At 38.9% G+C, this 24,755-nt stretch overlaps 1 protein-coding gene across 4 annotated transcripts in view; it reads right to left on the minus strand.

Moving 5' to 3' along the window:
- FIGN (fidgetin, microtubule severing factor) overlaps positions 1-24,755 on the minus strand; it is a 133,946-nt gene that overhangs the window by 25,990 nt on the left and 83,201 nt on the right. The window lies entirely within an intron of this gene.

Below are 24,755 nucleotides of genomic sequence, written 5' to 3' on the forward strand. Positions count from 1 at the left end.
CAATAAGCCTCCATAACTGTTTTCAGCTTTTTGAATCAATAGGGCTATGAGGACTGAGACTGTCAAATTAATGGCTTGTTTCATCCGATTTTGTGGAATGCACTTCTTTGCATTACAAAGTAGAGAAGAAACCAAACTCCTTCCCTTGTGAATTCGTATAGCTCTCAAATCAAAATATCTTCCTGTTTCTTTAAGTCTCAACTGAATTCGTATTCAGAACCACAAAAGAAAAAGCCAGTGCATAAAACTATGGTAAACCTATATCCTGCATCTTTAAATGACTCATAGCTAAAAATTAAAAAAAAAAACAACAAAACTTAGAAGAGGGCCCCTTTCAGTGCCTTTGGAGTACCTTATCGTAACCTTGAATAACTTTATTTATGAATCCAAGAATTTGTGAATGTTTTATAAAAGAGAATAAATATTTTGTATGTTAGAATCTAATATAAAAGCTAAGAAGCTCTAAAATGTCAAGTAATAGTAATAATGACAAAAATAACAATGATAAACACAACTTATTCTTTTGGTGAGCTTTCAAAATAGCTTTTGATAATGATGAAGCTATGGTTTTAATTATGAACTTTAAGAAGGAATTGAGTATTTAGTTAATAGATATTTTACCTAGATGTAAGCCTGAGCTATATAGAAAGCTGGCAGAATTTGCCTCAGTCTTAATTTCTAAGTGAGAAACAAGCTAGGGAGCATGGATATATGCATAGATAAGGTTCTAGTGCAGAGAATAAACAATACATTAATACATATTATCTTGTAAACACAAGATATGGGGGTAACAGGGCATAATTAAATGGCAGTGGTAATGGGGAGATTTGTGTCATTAGGCAAGACTTTTTGGAGAGGGTGGGTTTTAAACATCAGCTTTTGGTCACACCATTTAGACACAGGTCTGAAGATGCAGACAAACCATATATTTAAGCTTGCAAATAATTTTGAAAAAAAAATTAGGGCCCCTCAATCCTTAAAACTTTCAAGAACCCACAATACCTTGTATCTGCCTTATTCTCAGCACCATATGTAATTTTATCATTTGTCATATTCCTAAGCAAAAAAAAAAAAAAAAAAAAAGCTTAAAGTAAATATCCTTCCTGGTAACAGACAAGCAAGCAAGCAAATAACAACAAAAAAAGGAAACCTGAAAAAATTCATTTTCTTTTACTTAGGTCTTAAATTCTTACAGGTTTACTCTAGCCCCATCTCCTGCCCTCACCTTCTTTTGGCTCTGACATGTGGGCCACTGATTTATTTTCTCTCCTTTCATTCCCTTTCTTCCCCTTTTTAAGTAGTTTGTCACTTATGAGAAAATAGGTTACAGAGAAAACATATCTTAAGTCTCAAAACCAGCATCTTAAATCTTCCTTGAATCTCTGAATCCTGATAATTTTTATTGTCACTAAAGCAAAAAATAAACAAACAAAAAACCCAAATAAGACCAGTCGGCTAAACTGTTTAAATTATCATGACAATCATGCTGTAATAACATCTGAGTGCCTACTATTACTTAAGAGCTTCTTCCCTGCCTGCTAGAAAGTAGAGGTCTCCTATGACCCAGCAATTGCATTACTAGGTATTTGCCCAAAGGATATAGAAATACTGATTCGAAGGGACACATGCACCCCAATGTTTACAGCAGCACTATCAACAATAGCCAAATTATGGAAAGAGCCCAACTGTCCATCGACTGATGAGTGGATAAAGAAGATATGATAAACACATACAATGGAATATTATTCAGCTCTAAAAAGAGAAAGAATGAAATCTTGCATTTGCAATGACGTGGATGGAACTAGAGTGTATTATGCTAAGTGAAATAAATCAGAGAAAGACAAATACCATATGATTTCGCTCATGTAGAATTTAAGAAACAAAACAGATGAACATAGAGGAAAGAAAAAAAAGGAGAGGGAGGAAAACTATAAGAGACTCTTAACTACAGAGAACAAACTGAGGGTTTCTGGAGGGGAGGTGGGCGGGGGATGGACTCAATGGGTGCTCGGTATTAAGGAGGGCACTTGTGATGAGCACTGGGTATTGTATGTAAGTGATGAATCACTGAATTGTACTCCTGAAACCAATGATACTGTATGTTAATTAACTAGAATTTAAACAAAACCCCGAAGCATTAAAAAAAAAAAAAAAGAAGTCCCTGCCCCAATGGAACTTACGGTCTGTCTTTAGTGATGATTTGCCAAAGAAAATACTTAGTTCCAAATCTGGTAGGGAGAAGTAGCCATATAGAAGAGCGAATGGTCGAACTGTATTGAAAGCTGAACAGAATTTCATCAGTTACAACAGACAGAGATGAGTTTTCTTGCTTAAGACAAAATTCAGTCAAAATCACAGATGATGCTAAATGTACTTGGCACATTTGAGAAAAAGGGTAGCTTGGTATGATTAGAAGATAGGGAGGCATAGGTCTATGTACAGGGTACGATGGAGGTAGAGATGAAGGCTGAATTCAGATACTGCAAATGGACTTAAATATCTGGACCTTAATCCTACTGCCATCAAAAAATGCTGCCTTCGGGGCGCCTGGGTGGCGCAGTCGGTTAAGCGTCCGACTTCAGCCAGGTCACGATCTCGCGGTCCGTGAGTTCGAGCCCCGCGTCGGGCTCTGGGCTGATGGCTCGGAGCCTGGAGCCTGTTTCCGATTCTGTGTCTCCCTCTCTCTCTGCCCCTCCCCCGTTCATGCTCTGTCTCTCTCTGTCCCAAAAATAAATAAATGTTGAAAAAAAATGCTGCCTTCACAATTTCTTTAGAAATATGTCAATAATAACAACACATAGAACAGAAGAGAGAGGGGAAAGGCTGGAAGTCGGGCCAGAACTTGAGCAATGGGAAGAGAAAAATCTGAGAAAGATTTTAGACAGAGAATCAAAAAGATGAGCTGACGAATTAGGTTTGGGGGAATGAAGGAAAGGGAATGGGGACATCAAAAGGATACTGTCACAAAAATATAAATATCTGTGAGGTATCTGTAAAATAGTTAATAAAGAGACTGTGGGTGTATTACACTTAATCCTCCAAAAGCCCAGTGAGGGATTCTTCTTCTTATGTCTGATGAAACAAACAAGGTTTGATGAATCTAAGGAACTTTTCCCAAGGCCACCCCAAAGTCAGAACTGCACCCTGGACTATGTGGCACATAATTGCTACACTTCGTCTTTCCTTAGAGAACTTATTAGCTTGTATAACCAATGAGTTGGACACTGGAAGTTCCTATCTCTTGATGGGAAAGAAGCCAGAAGTCTTGGAGGATGTTTAGGAATCATGTGCATACAGGAATTTGTTGAAATGACAGTAATGGAAGTCACAGCAGAGAGAAAGTGGATAGAAGGAGATGAGAATGGAAGTCTGGAGTTAAACCAACATTTAAGGAGTAGACACTGGGGACTGGGAGGATATTTCTAGAATAGAAAGGGAAACAGAGAGAGGGAGAGAATATGCTCTTGCAAAAGGCAAGTGAGGAAGGATTTTCAAGGACAGAATGTTTAAGTGTAGCACAGGTATCAGGGAAATCAAATAGGATTAGGAGAGAAAATAGGCACTTGGGAGGCTAAGGACAATCTGTGAGAGACAGTGTCAGTAGAGTGTCGGAGTCAGAAGCCATGATGAGTGGGTTATGGAGAAAATGGCTTATGAGAAAATGATACGGCAATCATGGAAGAACTTTAGTCACTGATAAACATCTTAATCAGGATGAATAGCAGTTTACGAGGAAAAGAGGAATCTAGGCAAGAGATTTTCTTTTTAAGCAATTTGGGCAAAACTTGGTCATTTCCCTTGACAAATAGGCAGTAAAAAGTGACAGTAGGTCAAATCCGGTGTGACATCTTTTTTTGTAAGTAAAGTAGTATTGGAACACAGTCAGACCCATTCCTTTATGCGCCATCTATGATTGCTTTCTGGCTCCAGGCAGAGTTGAGAAGTTGGGCTGAGACAATACGGCCCACAAAGCTGAAAATACCCCTTCTAGCCCTTTACAGAAAATGGCCACTAACCCCTGCGCTAGGCTGAGGGGAAAGAAATGGTGGAAAAGAAAAAAGGAAGAATACAAAACTGTGTGGATGGGGCACGGGTGGGAACTGATGGAATGGAACGATCAAGAACACGGAACAAGAATCAAGGGCACACATTTCAGACAACTACTGGGGAAAAAGAAAGACCACTTCTTTGGAAGTGGGAAGGAATTCAATTAAGGACAGGTGGAGCATATCTGATCTGTGGATCTCCTTTTCTTCCCTTAAGAAACTTTAGGAGTCAGTTACCCCTTCTGTCTTCCTATAAGCCGAACATTAGACCCATGCTCAATGTTTTGTTTTTCAATCTATCGACTGTACCCCTAATCACAGTCAGGTGCAAACCCTAGTCACTAGGAGGGACAGGAAAAAAGAGAGTTTGAGAGAATCAAGGTAAATGCGTCACGATTATCAGAAAATCACCACATGTAAACTAGTGGGCAACAGTGCCATTGTTGTTTATGACAAGAAAGTACAACCCTGGAAAACAAAGCCTAATTAAAGACTGCGTCCCAGTTGTAGCAAAGATTTGTATCATCAAAAGGATGAGAAGGGTGCCTGGGTGGCTGAGTCAGGTCATGATCCTCGCGTCATGGGGTCGAGCCCTGTGTTGGGCTCTACACTGAGTATGGAGCCTACTTGAGATGCTCTTTCTCTCTCTCTCTCAAAAAAAAAAAAAAGATGAGAACTGTAGTTATTATTGAAATATTTAATAAGAGTTTCAACTTTCAAGGAAAGTTCAACTTGCATGGAAATAAATGGTTACTGCCTAAAGAATCCTTATTGTCTCTCCCACCAAGAAAAATAAATTCTATTTCATTTAGAATTCATTAAAACTTAGAAAATGCATTTACAGTATTACACAGCTCTCTGGTCTTTCCACACTCCTCTCTGCCCCAAACACAAACACATTGATGGCTCTCATTCCATCATCGTCCTCTTCATTTCATAAAGCAAGTAATTATTAGGTGCTAGAAAGTTCTACCTATTGTATAGTTTGGGATAATACTCTGTTTTTCTCTGAGTTTTACCACTTCGCCTCTTTATGGTAGGAGAGTCCTGGGAAGGCAACCACGTGTGAACTAGAGCTTGAGCTACAGGGGAACTGCATGTGATAAATGTGCACACTCATTTCATAACATCTGAAGACCTGCTGGTTTCACTTGTGTAAAGACTGCATTAGGCTTTATTGACTAATTCTTTTTTTTTAAGTTTATTTATATATATTTTTTGAGAGACAGAGTACAAGTGGGGGAGGGCCAGAGAGAGAGAGAGAATCTTAAGCAGGCTCCGCACTGATAGCACAGAGCCCTACGTGAGGCTCGAACTCACAAACCGTGAGGTCATGACCAGAGCCAAAACCAAGAGTTGGACGCTTAACCGACTGAGCCACCCAGGCACCCTGCTTTATTGACAGATTCTTAAATTTGGGTTGAGTTTAGTATATTTTTGTATCATACATATCGTGTGATATATAATGTAAGTATGCAAAGAAAGTTAAGTGCTTTAATAATTAAAAACATGTAGTTTATTGGGGCCCCTGGGTGGTTCAGTTGGTTAAGCATCTGACTCTTGATTTCTGCTCAGGTCATGATCTCGCAGTTTGTGGGTTCAAGTCCCGCATTGGACTCCACCTTGACAGTGTGGAGCCTGCTTAGGATTCTCTCTCTCCCTCTCTCTCTCTCTCTCTGCCTCTACCTTCTCCTGCTCTCCCTCTCTCCCTCTCCCTCTCTGTCTCTCTCTCTGTCTGTCTCTCAAAAATAAATGAATTAAAAAAAACATTTAGTTTGATTAACCATGAATTATACAAACCAATAAGTATGATTCTAGCCCTCTGTGTTTTCTGGACCTCTTACTAACTTCTACCCATAAAGTATCTATGGTCATTTTAGGTTAGAGACTACCAATTGGCATATACTTTATAGAATATAGAAAACGGTACAGGGTCTCAGAGAAGAAATTTAATGATGTAATGCTTGCATTTCTTGAAAGAAAAAACAGGAAATAGAGTCTTTATTTTAGATATTTTACCAAAATTAACTTTTGTCATACTTTTTGCAATATTTTCTTGACTCTTCTTACCAAGACTGCCTTTAAAATTTTTTTTAATGTTTATATTTGAGAGAGAGAGAGACAGAATGTGAGTGGGTTAGGGGCAGAGAGAGAGAGAGACACAGAATCCGAAGCAGGCTCCAGGCTCTGAGCTGTCAGCACAGAACCCAGCGTGGGGCTCAAACTCACGAGCTGTGAGATCATGACCTGAGCCGAAGTCGGATGCTCAACCCACTGAGCCACGCAGGCGCCCCAAGAACTACCTTTAAAAAAACCAATCATTTACCATAATAAGGACCTTTAATTCTTCAGTGTTCATTCTGCTGAAATGTCATATTCTGACTATTGTGTATTGAATCTGAGTATATATTTGAATTGTTCCAGGTCTGAACCACTAGACTTCCAGTAACTACTCACGGGACCTGAGGCAGATTACTTTGCCTTGCTATGCCTCAGGACCCCCAGCTTTGACATGGGGGTAATAATAACGTACTTTGAAAGGTTGTTCTGAGGGTTAAATGAGGAGATGGAGGGAAAGCAACTAGAACATTATGCTACTTTACAGGGACTATCATTGCCAAAGAAGCTCTTTTTTGAAATTCCAAGGAACAGAACTAAAGAGGAATAATGAGGGGAAGTTACAGGTAGGTAGATTTCAGAAGCATAATATGAAATACCCTCTGATCTTTCCCCTAGTGATTTATGATTAGGAGATTTCAATTCCTTTTCTGACACTGCCAATACCTTACTGTGTTACTTTTATTAAAAATAATTTTTCCAAGCAGCTAGAGTTAAGTTCCCACTATGTGCAAAGAAGGTTGACTAATCGCCCTTCAAGTAGTCTAGTTCTTCCCCCCTTATCCTACGTTCAATCAACGACAGTCTTCTCAGTTCATCTTTTAAAACACTACCATCTGATCCTTCTTCATTCCCAAGCTATTGCTTCAGGTCAGCCTTGTCCTTTTTCAGCAGGGTCTCTCAGGTCCCGTATGTTTTTCTTCAGGTTCTTATTTATATGTATGTATTTTGGGCTTACTTTATAAGACAAACTTTCTCTGGTTTTAAAATGCAAACTCATTATTGAAAACTACAGAAACTACAGAAACATAAATAAAAATAAAAAGTGCTATAATCACGCAGCACTGACCCCCCCCCATTAAAGTCACTTTTCATTTACAATTTTCATTTTCCTTTGAATGTTTTAAATTTTACCTTGAGATTTCCTCTGTATTTCTAGTTCTTATATTGCTGACAGCATGCTGTAAACACTACTAACTTTAAGGGCTCTCCTACACTTACTCCTCCCTCTCTTCTACATTATCTTTTCTTCTGTATATGTCTATGTTGTTCTTTCTCCTTGTGATGCTCTTCCCTGCCCTAAACCATTCTTCCCTTCCCGGACCAAAACTGCCTTGTGTCTACATGGCTCTCACACTAGACTGTGAGGTCCCTGAGGTCAGTTTTTTCTTCTAGAATAATGTCAGATTCTCAGTTACAAATAGTCATGCAAGAAAAATATTTTGGGAACTTAAAAGGAAGATGATGTATAATGCTCCCATGTAAATTTCTATTAAGAATCATTCAGTCAATTATGGCAGTTACTCTGTTGTATGAAAATTGCCTATGTTGGTCTCTTTCACTCAGCTAAGACTGTCTTATTCATCTTATCCCTTATAGTGGGATCCAGCACATCCCACTATACTTTGCACAGAGTATGTGCTCAGTAAATAAGAAAGGAAAAAAAAAAAGTAAGCAAAATTGGCAAATTAGTGATAAAACTAGCCTTACTGAATTCTTATGAAACACAGAGCAGTCACTATTTACATAAATAGTACCTGTTATTTTTTAATAACATCAGAATAGTATATATTTTCTTTTGGCACTTACTATGTATATGCTTAATATCAAGTGCACTTGATGATTATAATATTAATTAACGCAGCACTCACAAAATCGAACAAATAAAATGGAGCCTTCCTTCAAATATCCTATGGGTACCATGGGAAAAGACTTAACGTGAAATAAGATTGTGATAAAATACTTAATCCTCATATTTAAATGTCATGTTAAAAAACTATAGGTAACAAGATATCAGGAACAAGCATTATAAATATGATTTTAAATTTCTTCTAGTTGAAGTCACATCGCTCCCATTCCATTTGTAAAACTCCATTAACAGCATTTATGCCACGACTGGTCTAAACAATACTTGATAACTAATGGCTAGAGGGCGCAGACTGATATTTAAGATATAAAGTTGCACCGTGGTAACTTGGATGGGTTATTTTATATTAAGGATAACCAGATATGACATTTTGTAAAAAGGTCTAGATCACTAAAGAAAAAGAACGGCTTCATTTTATCAGTGGAGATTGCTCCTTTAGCATAGCTTAAAAAATAGATAAATGGATAGAGAGACAGAGAGAGACAGGAGGATGGGAGGGTTTTTTTTGGGGGGGGGGATCTCTTGAGAAAAGAATCATGCTTTGTATTTTTCAACAAATCTAAAGAGTAGGTACTTCTAAAATCTGTAGTATAGCTTGCTCTTAAAAGGATGACACAGTCCTATCCTTGTGGTTGATACGTTAAAATCAGTTCTGGGTCGCTTTAGAATACAGTCTGCCCTTTTTACAAGCTTGGCTGTTATTGTACATTTTCTCTTTTGTGTAAGGTCACTTAGTTAGATTAAACTGTTTGCTATAGCACGACTTCCCCAACTACACATGCTTGCTTTCCAAGGGTAAAATGATAATGAAGGTGCTATGAATAAGCCGTCGCACAACAAACTGCATCCCGTAGACATACCTCTGAAGAGTTACAAAAGTTTAGGGTAAACGTTTTTCCAAATGCAATCCTAGGGATGTATGTAACACTTGCATCTGGGGGAAAATACTCATTAAATAGAATTTGCCAAAGCACAGAACATTTTTTTTTTTCCTAATCAGGTATGAAGTAAAATAAAGCAGAATTTAAAAAATCTTAATTGTAAATAAAAAAGAAATACCAAACCTTGTTTATTCATTCTATCAGTGGAGGTTACTGAGGACCTACTTTGTGCAGGCACTCTTCACTATTTGCAAATAAAACAGATTAAAGTGAGAGCAGAAACATAAATAATCAGTAGCAATCACAAACACTGGTGAAACATGTTCTCTGGGACTTGGCAAGAGGACTATGTATCCTCAACTTTTATCTTCTAAATAGGTTATGTTCTTCCTGGGGTTTTCAGATCTTTCCTTACAAATCTAATTCTCACAGTTCTTAACTTTGCCCAGTGAATTAAACCACGTTAACACCTCCTATGATAACAAAGAAAATCAAACTGGAGAAAACATCTTCAGTGCTGACTTCTGGCATCTGAGATTTAATGGCAATGCATGTCCTCTTAGTGTCTCTCACTGAGAAGCGATAATGCATACGAAGAGAGTCAAAATTGTGGGTTCAGTCATATCAAAATGTGATTTATGCCAAAATAGATCTGGGAATGTCAACAATTGCAGAATAAATGACAAGTTTTAAATTCCTCGAAAGTGGAGTGAATTCAGTAATTTAACTCTCTCTCTTTTTTTTTTTTTTTTTGGCTACTGCAATGTGGGGAGCAGTCTCTTCTCGCAAAGCTTTAAAATTTTTATTTTTCCTTGAGCAAGCCTTGGGAATCTTAATAACATGATATAACTCTACAGAGCGACACATATCTTACTGTTTTTACCCTCCTGGCATATTTTTGGCATGATGTGACTTCTGCCATTAAAAAAAATTAAATTGAAGCACCACTGTCAGAGTTTCGAGTAAACAAAGCATCAACCGAGAGCACAGTGCCTCCCCGCGCTGGGAGCTCCAACAGACAGTCATCAGCAAACGGACAACTTTAATTCGACGCCTGGCACCACTGGGCGTGCTGAGAATTCTCCTATCTCTTCACACCAGGGGTTTGCTCTTTTAAGCACTGCTCCCTGAAGGGAAGGAAAAACTAGAGAGAGAGGATTTCCAATGACCCTGCACAGATGAATGGATATGTCAATGGTGAATATTGGTTCAGCTTTGAAACAGAGAATCCTGCAGTGGTCTGGCTCCTCCATCCCTTCTACCCTCGTGGTGAGTGCTGCCAAAGACCCGTGTGAGCCGGAATCTTTAAAAGATCAAGACAGAGAAAGAGAGAGTAAAAACACAAGCGGAAAAAGAGACAAAATGCTTTTGAAAAATTAATGATAATTCAAATGTTTGGGAGAATCGATTCTCGAGAGAGGAGGAGAAGAGGGTCAACTCGTCTGGTAGTGAAGCTTTATGTTTAAAACTTGAGCCTCTGAAAGGGAAATTCCAAAACACTAATTGCTCGGGGGGTTGATTAGTAATCTGGTGTCGGTCTGACAGGTCTTGAGGAACAATTAACTACTGAATTGAGCACTCAGCCCTTGGAATCTTATTCTTTCCCTTGCCAGGGTTATAGTGAAAGCATAGACAGACACAGCAACAGGCAGAAATATCAATTCCACTTTGTTTGGAAGATGAGCATTTCAGTTACTAATCTTGCAACTGGGTAGACACAGAAATTCTGCCTGAATAACTGCAGAACAGGCATTTATTTTCACGTGCTTTATGGTTAGTTTTCACTCAGCTATCAATCAATCAATTATGCTGTGACATGATGTAATTTCCTAATCATACTAATATTCATGCTTTTATCACCATCAAACCTAGAACACATACATTTCAATGAGACGCAAGTCTAATTATTTAAACACGCTAAAGCATATTACATCTCCAAGGCTGTTTCCTTTATGAGTTTTTCTCCACTGAAAAAAGAGAAAAAAAATCTAATTTCATTGCAAAGAGAAAAGTATGTAAAACAGCATTTTACCCTTCCAGTAAGCAAAACTGATTTTTTACAGATCCCAGCAAGTACAGAATTTTTTATGGGCCCTCATTTAAAAATAATGTTTTCTGCTTGTTAGTAAAAGGAGAATAAAAGAATTCATGTCATAAAAAGAAATGATAATCAGGGGTGGCTGGGTGGCTCAGTTGGTTCAGCATCGGACTCTTGATTTTGGCTCAGATTATGATCTCACAGTTCGTGGGTTCGAGCCCTGCATTGGGCTTTGGGCTGGTAGTGCGGAGCTTGCTTGGGATTCTCTTTCTCTGACCTGCCCCTGATCTTTCTATCTGCCTCTCTCTCTCTCTCTCTCTCTCTGTCTCTCTCTCAAAATAAATAAGGAAACACTAAAAAAATATATAATTATACTCAATACTTTTCAACACTCTTTACCTGAAAAGACATATTATGAAGGACTAACTAGGAATTGCTTTATATCCCCAAAATATGATTTTGCATTATCTCCTACGACTGGCTTAGTTCTCAAGGTTTTTGTTCCCTACATTTAAAATGGCTCATATTTAAAAAATAGCACTTGAATCACTTCCATGTTAATGTGACAGGTGCCAGAGGAAAGTTTAAACTTTTTCAAGCAAGGCCAGTTGCCCTGATGCATTTGTTGCAATCTATAATGACAGGCTCTATTGTGCAGATTACTTTAAAGACAATAAATCTTCTACACAGTGTAAGTTACACATGGCAAACATATACTGTGTTCCTTCAGATCTCTAGAAGAAGAAAAAATCCAGACTCAGTTGCTACAATAATCACTTCCTACCCACATTGCTCTGAGGCCAGCAGTCCCCTCAAACCATGAGTACAGCTCCTAAGATACTTAGTTTTTTTAAAACACAATTTATTTCAATGTACATTTTCAAGAGATTCCTAAAAAATCCATTACTCCCTTCAGTGGGGAGTGATAAAAGACACATTGAAACCAAATAGGAAAAAGTTACACCATGAACAAAAACAACAAAAATCCAAAAGGCATTATTTTTTAAGTACTAAATCAATGATTTTTCAACCAATAAAAGTTGTTTCTTGTAAATCTTTCAGGGAAAACTAAAATGAACTGGGGATTCCTTTTGTACTTTACCTAAGTATATTATTACTCTTCTCCTGACATTCTAGTATTTTAAGTTTTTGTAAACGTAAATACATACATATATAAATATTTCATGCATGAAGTCAGTTAGGGTAATTAACACATTTTTTACAGAATTCTTATTGTATTATTATTATTTCCACTATTATCATCCAGGTGTTGTCTTTAGTGTTAGAATTATTACACTGCTGAAAAACTATTTCATATGAAATTGCAGATATGTACACACACTTATACATATGTAAAGGAAGGGCTTCCTGCAAGAAGTTTCATGTTACCTTTACCTTTACTTTTTTTTTTTTTTAAATAGAGAGAGCATACACACATGCGCCTATGAGCAGGGGAGGGGCAGAAAGAGAGGAAGAGAAAGAATCTTAAGCAGGTTCCACACCCAGTGTGGAGCCCCACGTGGGGCTCGATCTCAAGACCTCAAGATTATGGCCTGAGCTGAAATCAAGTGTCTGACTGACGCTTAACTGACTGAGCCACCCAGGCACCCCTACGTTTACTTAAAAAAAAAAAAAAAAGCTTTTGGAGAAAATTTCCCTGTGCTTTAGGATTAGCACATCATTATAAACTAGTAAACTGTTTTCTTAATTCTGAAAATATGTTTAATCGAGTTAGCAAATACAGAAAATACCGAACCAGAAAAGTTCACAACGTTGAACGAAGGAACAAGAATGCAAGAATTAAAAGATACCGTCTGTTCCTAACCATTTGCATGCAAACCTCCACTAGTTCCTCATTTTACCATTTCCTTTCAGCAGCACGCCTCCTCCTGCCACCATACCTCCCTAATCTATATAGTTATATGTGTGTCTACACGTGTATTTCTACAGTCGGGTTCTGATTGTTTTTATTTTATACATTTCTGCTCGGGAAACAATCATATGTAACAACCGACTTCAAATATGTTTTACACTTTTAGGAGTCTGTACTTAAAAAGCAATTTGGGGGGCGCCTGGGTGGCTCAGTCGGTTAAGTGGCCGACTTCGGCTCCGGTCATGATCTCGCGGTCCGTGAGTTCGAGCCCCGCGTCGGGCTCTGGGCTGACAGCTCAGAGCCTGGAGCCTGTTTCCGATTCTGTGTCTCCCTCTCTCTGACCCTCCCCTGTTCATGCTCTGTCTCTCTCTGTCTCAAAAATAAATAAACGTTAAAAAAATTTTTTTTTTAAAAAGCAATTTGGTTCATTTCTCTGGAAATGAAGTTTCTCAGGTGAGGAACATCTCCCATCTCAGAGTTGGATAATAATATCGAGACCTGTTACCTTGAAAAAGAATCCAGCAGTTTGGGTGGTAATGCCAGGTCTTGGAACTACGTTTCGTGACACAAAAGATAGGGTTAACAAAAACACCTGAGCAGAATAGCAGTGTCACCTTATGCTAGAGCCAAGAAGCCAAAATAAACCCCCAGATCCCTCGGTGTGTACTTGATCAAAGATTTAGAATGAAAGTGGTACATATGAGCCCTGGCCCTTGGCACCTCAAGTTTCCTAAACAGTGATAAATACCAGGGATCCCCAAAGAGTCTCTTCTCGTCCCTTAACAGACTGTTTGGCATCAAGTGCTCAGTGGGCTGGAAACCCGCAGCCAGCCAGGGAGGGGACAGCACAGACGGAGCCATGTTTACTCTGTCAGAGACAGCTGATTAGGATGACACCAACTCTTCACATTAAACCTGCTAAGCAGGGCTTTACCCAGAGGGCTTCCCGAAACTGGAAGCATTCACCACTGAATCGACAAACTATGGTATATGTTAATAAAGAGGAGGAGACTGTTGTAGCTGCTTATACGGTGCATGTCAGTTCTGAACTCTCTGGAAATGGATGCTCCTCAAACTTCATTTTGCAATGACAGAATTGTACGGCTTAAAGTTACTTAAAGAGAGTATCTATGGTAGCTTAATCAGCCTATTTTTATATTTGACTTAGTTCAGAGTCAGGCGTTCCTAAAGGAGAATCTCCAGAATCGATGGAAAAATTGACAGCAAACGTTTCAATGTCATAACACCGAATCACATAGCTTGAAAGGTCTTTGAAGGCCAGGAGTTCAACCCCTTTAGCTTACACTTGACGGGGCAGAGGCCCAGAGTTCTTCCATCTTAGTAGCTAGCAGAGACAAGATTAGAACCCAGAACTCCTGCACCAGTCTAGGGAGCCTTCCATTATCCAATCCTGGCTGCTTAACACCTTTTCAGGAAATTAAAAATCCACAAACCGGAACGTAATTGTAATTTCAAAGACAGTCCTCCAGAGGCAAAGGAGGTGGGAAAACCGATGAAGAAAAAGAAGACAGCGTTGCAATGGCAGTAAATCCCACAGGTGGTATCCTTAAAATAAATCAGATTTGGTGGGTACAAAATATCCTCCTTAGAATATACCACGACCTGGGTTGGTAACAAGGAGGGATGAGCTTCTCATTCATCTTCCACTTAAAGTCTAGGAAAGAAGCCTGAGGTCCATGTGTTTATAGAATCTATGTTCTTTAGGCCACTCAGGCTCCAAAGATTTCCAGCAGAATTCATGTTTAACCATTATGATGCATTTCAGTAAAAAGAGCAATTGTCTCTCAAAACTGCATTATTAATCTGTTGTGGCATAATCATATTCCAACCTAATCTGATAACACTCATTTGGTTGTCATTTTAGGTAAAAGAAATCTTCTTTTACTGTCACTATAGAATATTCTGGCTTAGGTCACTTGGGAATGGCTGAGTCATGACTCCCAGAATGTAAAATACCCATTGAGAGTTTATTTTCTGAAAGTACATTTACTCTTTAGCCATTATGGTGTAGTTTCACACGCTGTTAGGCTAGGTTGATGCTAACGACTAGCACCCTGGTAATCCAACAGAAGTAAAGACTGCTTCCCAAAAGCTTCCAGAAATACTTGCAAACCCGGTGGGACAATGACAACAATGCTAGATTTAGGAGTAAACAAGTCTGGGTAATTAGTCTCAGCTCAAATAATTAGTTGTGTTCACTTAGCCCTGTGATCATTTGTTTCCTCATCTACAAATGGAGTTAGATTAGAATATCCCTAAGGCCTTCTTTATTTCTACAATGTTTGCTAAGAAACTAACTCCAGGGACTAGAGAAATGGGCAAGTAGGAGAGCGTATGTATGCCTGATCTAAGACAACCTAAAATGTATAAAACGCCGCGAGAACGCACAGGAAGGAACATCTAATAACGCATGGTAGAGTTGGTTAACTTTTCAAAAGCAAGCACTGAATATCATTCATCGTTCTGTCTCCGCTAACTAACACAGTTCTTGGCCCATGGTCAGTCCTCATTAACTGTATATCAGCTGAATAAATAAATCTAAGTCTTGTACAATGGAAAAATAGAACGGCATTCCAGATAGATGCAACACCATATGTAAAGGCCCTGCAGTTATGAAAGGTTATGGTTTCTTCCAGAAAAGAATTGTGCTTAGATCATGAGGATTGTGGTATAATGATGGTAAGAATGTGGTATAATGATGGTAAGTGGGCTCCCATTCATAAAGGGCCCTAACATTAGCAACCAAGAACACTTTACATCTAAGCAGAAGGGGGAAGCCATCCTCCATTTGGGATACTAGTAGGCAGTAGCATGCAAAGAAAAAACACACAAACATGTGAAGAATACATCAACAGCACCAAGATGCGCCAAATAAAGTGAAATTACTGGAAGAAGCAGAGCAAGGATTGAATTAAACAAGAATAAGGGACGCAGGCTGTCATGCTTCCTGGGCAGGATTCATTACCTCTCCCGTCCCAGTCTCACTCCCAAGCCACGGGCGCCACTAAGCATAGCGGTGGTGAGCAGAGGAGCCCTCCGGGTACTTGACACTGAGCGGCTGCACCCGTCTTATTCTCACCATACTGCAGCAGGTGTGAGGGCAGGTGTCTAACACATTTCCCTTCCTTGGGAAATGGCGCACGGTCACCCTCTAGAAATGATGTGTCTTGAGGAAAAGCCCGGTTGTAGTTACAAGAAAACAGGCCTTGACTACAAGTGCATCTTAACTAGTCTCCTCTGATGAGTCTTTTCAAATAATGAAATGTGAGTAAAGGTTCGAAAAGCAAATTAACATCTGAGAATAATTCAGATTTAGGGAAAATAGTTGTGATTAATTACACAAGGAAGTAAATGAGCGGGCCCAAAGAACCAATCTGTAATTACAATTCTAGTCACCATCTACAACACAACAGACTTTAAAATTGAACGTAAAATGTAACAACACTAAATTTATTAGCGTAGCAATTAACAGGGACCATTAGTTAATCATGAATTCTTCTCCCTGGTTCCTACCCCTTATCTCTGGTGGTCTAAAACTTTACAGAAATATCTTGAGATACAAAACTCATTTATATAGTCTCAGCTTTATAGGGAGAAATTATTTTCAAATCTTCTTAAAATAACATATTTTTTCCTCCAGTTGCTATGTTCTATTGGATTAAAAACAAAAACAAAAACAAAAACAAAAATAAACAAAAAACCCCTAATAGATGTTAATGTAATCTTTTGGAGTGACTCCACAGTCCTTTATAGAGAAAAGGTGGCCATGACTAACAGGGGAAGCATTTGTAGTTATGCTGTTTTTTTTCTTCATCCAAATGTGGTATATTTCATTTAGGAATGAAATAGGACATTTCTGCCTTTTTTGCTTTTGGGTGTTGTTTCAAAGAGAAAATATACTACTGTGATTTCAGCAGCCTATGAGTTAAGAATGGATTGTCTTCCGAGAGTCTCTTTCAGAGTTAAGGAATATCTTCTCATAGAGATATCCTTTTAGTTGGGTTGGTGATATTCTCAGGAACACTCCAGTAAGGACCTTACATAAACAGTTAAGATCTACTCTGGCTAAGCCTGCTCGTATGAAAGCCCTGTCTGCATGGGACGTGAGGTCTGAGTAACAATTACATGTGCCTAAGAAACATGCGCTGGGGCCAGATCCTCAACAGCTACATAAGAAAAGGTGTCTGTCCGTGTCAGTCATGCTCGAATTTCTATAAATTGGAGAACAAAAGTTCCTTGTACGTGTGAGGTGATCCTCTAAACTTCTAACTGTAAGAATAAGTCATGAGTATATTCAGAGCATGGAGTATATTTGCATATTTAATTTGTTCACTCTCCTGTAGCAATCGCCAGTACAAATTACGGATAAAAAGTACTATTTTTCATTACTTCTGTTCATAAGACTAGTAAAATAAATAGGCGATTGCAGATGCATAGCTTTTGGTAAATGGATGGAAAGTTTCCTTTTCTGGTTGTTAAGACTCTACTGTACTGTCCAACCAAAGGCAATATGAATCGAATAAATATATGTGCTTGAAAGTCTTCAACTGTATTATCGGACTAATTTAATATAAGGCTACTATATAAAGAAATGCCTTTGTTTTATTGCATCCTCCTTTTGTTAACCAAAGTTAAATTTACTCAAGTGTTGTAATGTGTATTTTAAACACACAAGTCATTGCTGCCATGTTACTTACAACAGAAACTCTAAACTATAAAGTTTTAGGAGTATTATGCATTTTGTTGAGAACATATACGGTGGCAATAAGCTAAACAGATAGGGGCTCATAACCAACTTTTTGCTTTTCGAGCCACGGGAGTCCTGGTATGTCCAAAATTTTACAAGGATAAATCTCATTTCATTTTCTTTTTTTACAAACACCCAGCTGTAGCGTATATCCGTGACATGAGAATAAAGTGAAAGTAATAAGAAAATAGACTTTATTATTGTTCCTTAAGGATTAGCATATATATGCACCTCTCAACCAAATAAACACTTCATTATAAACATCAGGTCAGTTTCTGTACCATTCTATTGGAACGGGATAAATAGGGACCAGCCACCATCTCTGTTGACAATACATTGGGCTCACATTAATTTGATTGAAGGTGGCTTGCCAACACATCTCACTTTCCCCATTTGAGAGCACTCAGATAAGAAAAACACAGTGATGTTTAGCAGATAGGCCTGGTGACACAATAGCACGCAACTCATTGAAGAAGTGTAATTATAGTGATTACTTCAGAAAAGAGAGCAGATACACTGATGGGAAGAAGTAAACATTGCCACAATTACGGGAGCACGGCTCCTTTTGGTACAGATACAGGCGTCCCAGACAACACCAGCCTAGCAATAAGAACACAGAAAGCTTTCCAACTTAACAACATAAAAGCATGAAAGGTTACAGAATGGCATACGCCAATTTGCCAAAGTGCTGGAACAAAGGGTCCTGTCCGTTTTGGGTAAATTCAATATATCAAATAGATTGGTCAAACAGAGAAGTCCTCCTTCCACAATTAAAACTAAGTACAAACACCAGGAAAGTCTGTCCCCAGAGGAATGTAATCTGCAAATGCTTTGCAAAGCTGTTCTTTCCATGGCTGTGAAAAATAAACTATGTGGGGTGCCCGGTTCTCTCAGGTTAACAGTCCCAGGAGACCAGCTGGAGAGGCAGGGTGGGTTCATCCATGCCATTAACTGGGCATATATAATCCATGGGCATCAAAGTACCCCAGCATTTTATCATAATCTGACAAAAATAGGGGAAAACCTCATTTCTCTCCAGTTCACTAAATTAGAGATACAGATAGAAAAAAAAAAAGAGCTTGAAAAAGGGTCCCGGAGCTCACCTTGTAAAACCTTTGCCTGCCATTTCTGAAGAAACAGAGACCTTGAGAGGTTTACAGCCTGGCCCTCCGACTGCACAGCAAGGTAGTGAAAGTGGGACTAGAACCTACCTCTCTAGACCCCCCAGTTCTGTGTTTTCCATCATAATTGAATTGTTTTTCAGCAGCAAATTTTATAAAATAAAAATTATGTAAATTTGCACTGTAAACACATAAAATACTTCAAAAGCATTTGAGTCATCTTATTTGACTGTTGTCAGGTCTCTGTGAGGTACCTAGAAATATTTTTACGTCAGATATATACGTACTTATGGATATATGTAAAAAGAGGGACAGAGTGGAAGAGAGACTGAGAAAGTAAGAATGTGTCGGCTTGAGAGACAGTAAGAGTGGGATAGATAAGTGAGTGAAAAAAACAAAGAAAAAAACGTCAGACACACACACACACACACACACACACACACACACACACTGAGAAGAGACAGTGGGGGCTTCAACGATTTGCCCACAGTCCAAACCCAGTATTGAAATCCAAATCCCTATCCTCCTTCTGCAAACCTTACTTAAGACTCCATACCATCAAAAGCTGAGGTGAATTAGAGTTCAACTCCTTACTTTTATTTTTGGTTGTAGTTCTTTCATTTTGGCCCCACCTCAGAATAGGATAATTAGAGTGGAATGGGTGGAATCTTCTTAACAGAATCAGAGCAGTGGCTATTGTCTAATTGGTTGAAAGAGTAACATTTCTTTTTAAACAGTTGGCTCCCTTGGGAAATAACAGAGCAAGAGAAACTTATCTTTCTGCTCTCATTAGAGATTTAATGACCTTTACAACGGGGTTCTTCACCTGGGATTCAGGAATGTATTTGTATCTGTAAACCCTCGATACTATATGCAGAATTTTGAGCACATGTGCTTTTTCTAGAAAGAGGGTCCATATGATTCCCAGAGGCTTCTCAGTCAGAAACATAAATTTGTGGAAGGTGGGTGCCTGGGTGGCCCAATCAGTTCGGCGTCCGACTTTGGCTCGGGTCATGATCTCACGGTTCCTGGGTTCGGGCTCTGCGCTGACAGCTCGGAGCCTGGAGCCTGCTTCAGATTCTGTGTCTCCCTCTCTCTCTGCCCCTCCTCCGCTCGCACTCTGTCTCTGTCTCTCTCAAAAATAAAGATTAAAAAAATTTTTTTAAATAGATAAATAAATTTGTGGAAGGACTAGTGACAATATGTACCTTTTTTTTTCCTTTTGGTACATCAAAAGTTAACTATATGAATAATCTGGACAAAATAACTCATTTCAGAAGACCAGTGATAATCAATCTACTGTGCTCTCAGACCCTACGAATTTTTGTTTTAATTGCAAATTATTTTCCCTCTCTTTTTGCTCTAGCCCCTTTTAATGTAGAACTGAAGGGAAATGATGTGAGAAAGTGAAAATCATTTTCAAAGGATGTCTGTCAGTTGTTAAGCAGCTGACTTCCACGCTGGTCATGATCTCACCGGTTCGTGAGTTCAAGCCCTGTGTCAGGCTCTTTGCTGTCAACTCGGAGCCTGAAGCCTGCTTCAGATTCTGTGTCTCCCTCTCTCCACCCCTCCCCCATTCACACTCTCTCAAAAATAAAAATATCAAAAAAAATTTTTTTTCAAGGATGGCCCAATTTATAACTAACTTCATTACATTTGGGATGGTTTGGTAATAACACCAAACTTGTAGGCTTTTTCTTTCTTTCTTTCTTTTTTTCTTTCTTTCTTTCTTTCTTTCTTTCTTTCTTTCTTTCTTTTAGTGCAATTCCTATATAAAATATATCGTGTTTATTTCAATCTATTGATGGGCTGTGCTATTCATCAACATTGAATAAACTGTTTGAAACTAGACCAAAGGCAATCATCTCATATGTGGATGCTTATAACGTCGCCAGCGTTGTTTGCTTCCAAATTAAAGCAGAACTGTAAAAAGGACTCACCTGTATTGCCAAGGGACAACACTATCAGGGTCATAGGGATAAGCCAGGGACAAAGACTTAGAAAACCAACACTGTGGTAGCTGGTTTCCAAAATGGCCACCAATCAACCACACTTTCTTCAGCCTTTCTTCAGTCACTTCCAACAATGAGTTGTCAGGCCGTGGTTCCCTTTCCTCAATAGAATATATCACAGAAGCAGCACCGGGCCAGTTCTAGATGTAAGCTTTTATGCTTTGGGGGGCCTGGTCTTTAATGTAAGAAGTCAGCCACCCTGTTGAAGAAGCCACATGGAGAGGCCACAGTGGGAGGAAGAGGCTCTGAGACTAACATAGAGGGAAGCCCAGCTGGTCAGTGCCTCAGCTGAGCTTAAGCTCCCCACAGTCCTGCCAAAGTACCAGACATTTGAGTGACCATACCGAATATTCCAGCACATAAGTCCTGTCGTGACGGCAGCCTCAGCCAATATCACCTTGAAGAACTGCTCACCTGTGCCCAGTCAACCCATATCATCAGGAGAAAAGAACAGATTGTTATTGTTTGAAGCTAAGTTTAAGGTGACTTGTGAAGCAGCAATAACCAAAACTGAAGCTACAGGTTAATATGGCATAAGTAGTGAGTTTACAAGAGGAAATTTAGAAGATGATAAAGTATAAGTCACTGAAGCTTATCCCTGTTGAGCATAAAAGAAAAACATTTATTTAAGTATTAACTGATCTGCCCATCACTTATCTCATTAAACCTCATCACCACGCTGGCAAAGAGAGAATCACATTATTGACTCACATTATTGTCCAAGCTCACGTAGCTAGAAAGGGAACACGCCAGAAGTTGAACACAGATTTTATTTCACAGCCTCTATGATCAACTCATTCTATTTCACTGGGCACACTGAGAAGAGGGAAGAGAGAGAAGAAGGAAGCCTGACATACAGAAAGAGGCTTGACATTTAATTACTGGTGATGGAAGCCCTTAAGCATATCCCATACTTTTTTTTTGAGTTTTTTTTGAGTATATTATTATTATTATTCGTTTCAAGAGAGACAGAGAAGATGAGTGGGGGAGGGACAGAGAGAGAGAGGGAGAGAGGGAATCCCAAGCAGGCTCTACACTGTCAGCGCAGAGCCCCATGCAGGGCTCAAAGCCAACGAAATGTGAGATCATGACCTGAGCTGAAACCAAGGGTCGGATGCTCAACCAACTGAGCCACCCAGGCACCCCAAGCATACCCATCCTTTCAAAAATAGGAAGATACACCACTATTTAACCTGTTTTAACAACTAGTTGTCATTATTACTGATTATACTGTGGTTGTAACATGTTGTAATATGACACTCAGAGACATGTAGATTTACTTGATTCTATACTAAAATGATCCCCAAATGATATATAGTTCTTTACAAATCATTTCTTTAACTGATATATATACATATATATGAATTGTATAAAAATTATACATATATTATATAAATTATATATATAAATTATATATATAATTATGTGTAAATAATATATATATACATATATATAATTTGTATAAAAATCAGAAGGAGGAACAAATTCGTACCTCTCTCTGATTTACATATATATTTTTTGTTCCCTTCTTGCTGTTACGCTGTCTTTTGTGTCTAGTAGGCATGAAACTTGACATCCAAGTTAGACGATCTTTGGGAAGAGAGGACAGGGTCTCAAAGTGAAAGCGTGCAGCGTTTTCCTATGAGTAAGGCGCGTGTACCTCCTAACATATAAAATGCAATGTTTGGGACAGCTGGATAAGTAAATCCTAGATGAGAAAGTTTTTTGGTAGCTACTGAATCCCTCGCAACACTGCGACAGGAACTAAAGGAACAGTTTCTTCTTCTAAAGAGCTCTCAGCCCTGTGGACATCCTGGCGGTTTCCAAATTGGGCTCAGTGGGAACTAGGGGTCTGCAGCAATCCAACAGAAGATGTTTTACACATACTGCAATTAGGTATTTTCTGACAAGTGCTAAAGACTGAAAACTATCCTTTCATGGCTTTTATCCCTTTTATGGTTTGGGTCCTGAGTCTGACTTAGTTTGCAAACAAAAAATTCTACTGTTCAACGAGCTTTAGAAAGTACGCGCTTTGGGAGAAGCATTGTGGTTGAGGAGGGATGATGGAGCTGCCTGGACCTTAAATATTTAAATATTTAAATTTGCCTTAAATATTTGCCTTAATATTTGCCTTAAATATTTAAATTTGCCAATTTTATGTGCCATATGCAATAAGAAATGGAATGCTTTTAAAAACGAGAGCTAGGGGCGCCTGGGTGGCTCAGTCGGTTGAGCGTCTGACTTCGGCTCAGGTCATGATCTCGTGGTCCGTGAGTTCGAGCCCCGCGTCGGGCTCTGTGCTGACAGCTTGGAGCCTGGAGCCTGTTTCAGATTCTGTGTCTCCCTCTCTCTGACCCTCCCCCATTCATGCTCTGTCTCTCTCTGTCTCAAAAATAAATAAACGTTAAAAAAAAAAAACGAGAGCTAACCTTTACCGGAGAAAATTTACATCATTGATACTCTGTTGGCGGCCACTGTATAACTCAAATACCTACAATATTAGCACTGCCTCTAAGCTCAACTTAACTCTATTTAGGATATCAAAGACTTTTGATAGCAAGTCATTGTATTGTAGGCAAACGGATTTCTTATGTACAACACTGGGCCATGTGATTGTTGGTGTGAAAGCACTCCGTAGATGAGTGTTGCCCAGAAGTTTTGAAAATGCCAGTTTTAAAGGACTTAATTCAAGCAAAACTTACACCGAGTAATAATTGCTTCTCTTAAAGTGAACTTAGGGTATTCCGTGCTCAAAATGTATACAGCTATCCTTTAAGGACATCCACAATTACTGTTGTCATGCCTCTAGTTAGGCAGTTCAAATTGCTTCAAACTTTGGTAATGACTACTTGGCTATATTTGAATGGAGGTCATTTGCCCCTCCGTTCACAGCTCATACAGTGCCTTTTGTACACATATCTCGGGGTCCTTTACAGAGAACACTAATCAAGACACAAAATAACATTGTAGCAAATAATCTTGTCACAAATTCCATTACACAGTAAAAGCTAAATAAAAAATAACAGCTTTTCTGCCTATATTTAAAAATTTATATCACTTAGTGTCAGGCAATTCAGAGAAGAGAATTCCACAAAGGAGAGGAAAGTGACAGGAAGCGATGCATTAACTCACGCACACTCACACACACTTTCACCAGATAAAGATGTTAAGAATAAACCTGGAAAATCAGTAGTTAGGAACAGGATTTTCTACATTGTTAACATATTTTACCAAAAAATCAGATAAATTGATCCACTGACTACCCTGAAATTCCTATGAGCAAATATATTCACCCAAATTTAGGCAATAACATAGTATCTCAATCTTAGTGTTTAATTTTAATTTTACACAGTTAAAATTCTTGCTTAACTTAGCTAGCTTCTAGGCCGTTGAAAACATTCAGGGGGCGCCTGGGTGACTCAGTCGGTTAAGTGTCCGACTCTTGGTTTCCTCTCAGGGCATGATCTCACGGTTCTTGAGATTGAGCCCTGTGTCAGGCTCTGTGCTGACAGTGTGGAGCCTGCCTGGGTTTCCCTCCCTCCCTCCCTCTCTCTCTCTCAAAATAAATAAATAAATAAACATTAAAAAAAAAAGTTCAGGTTCTTTTGCTTTTTAAGAAGCATGAATTATTCCCACCCCCCCCCCATCTCTCAGGCCTCACAAATGCCCTTTGCACTTCCATAACCCTACAATCCACACGTTTCTCAAAAGTGTCTGAATTTGCTGATTAATTTTTAGTGGTTCCCAAACTTTATTCTAATTATCATTCCTATTTTATAGGTTAAGAAAACTAGAAGTTGTAGGCAATGAGTGACGTCAGCAAAACAGCGCATATGGGAATTGGCCAATTGCTACAGCACAAAGACTGCTAATTGATTTTGCCTGAGACAAATATTTTGATCCATTCTTCTTCCTTCTTACCAAGGCCCACTCCTTCTATTGGCCTCTCACATGCGACTCAGAAGTATTAATTGGAAGGGAGTTCTTGAAAAACAGTTCCTAGCCCCTCATAACCTTAATAAATACTGGAT

Source organism: Acinonyx jubatus, chromosome C1 (genome assembly GCF_027475565.1).
Source record: "Acinonyx jubatus isolate Ajub_Pintada_27869175 chromosome C1, VMU_Ajub_asm_v1.0, whole genome shotgun sequence".
In the NCBI taxonomy this organism is placed as follows: domain Eukaryota; kingdom Metazoa; phylum Chordata; class Mammalia; order Carnivora; family Felidae; genus Acinonyx; species Acinonyx jubatus.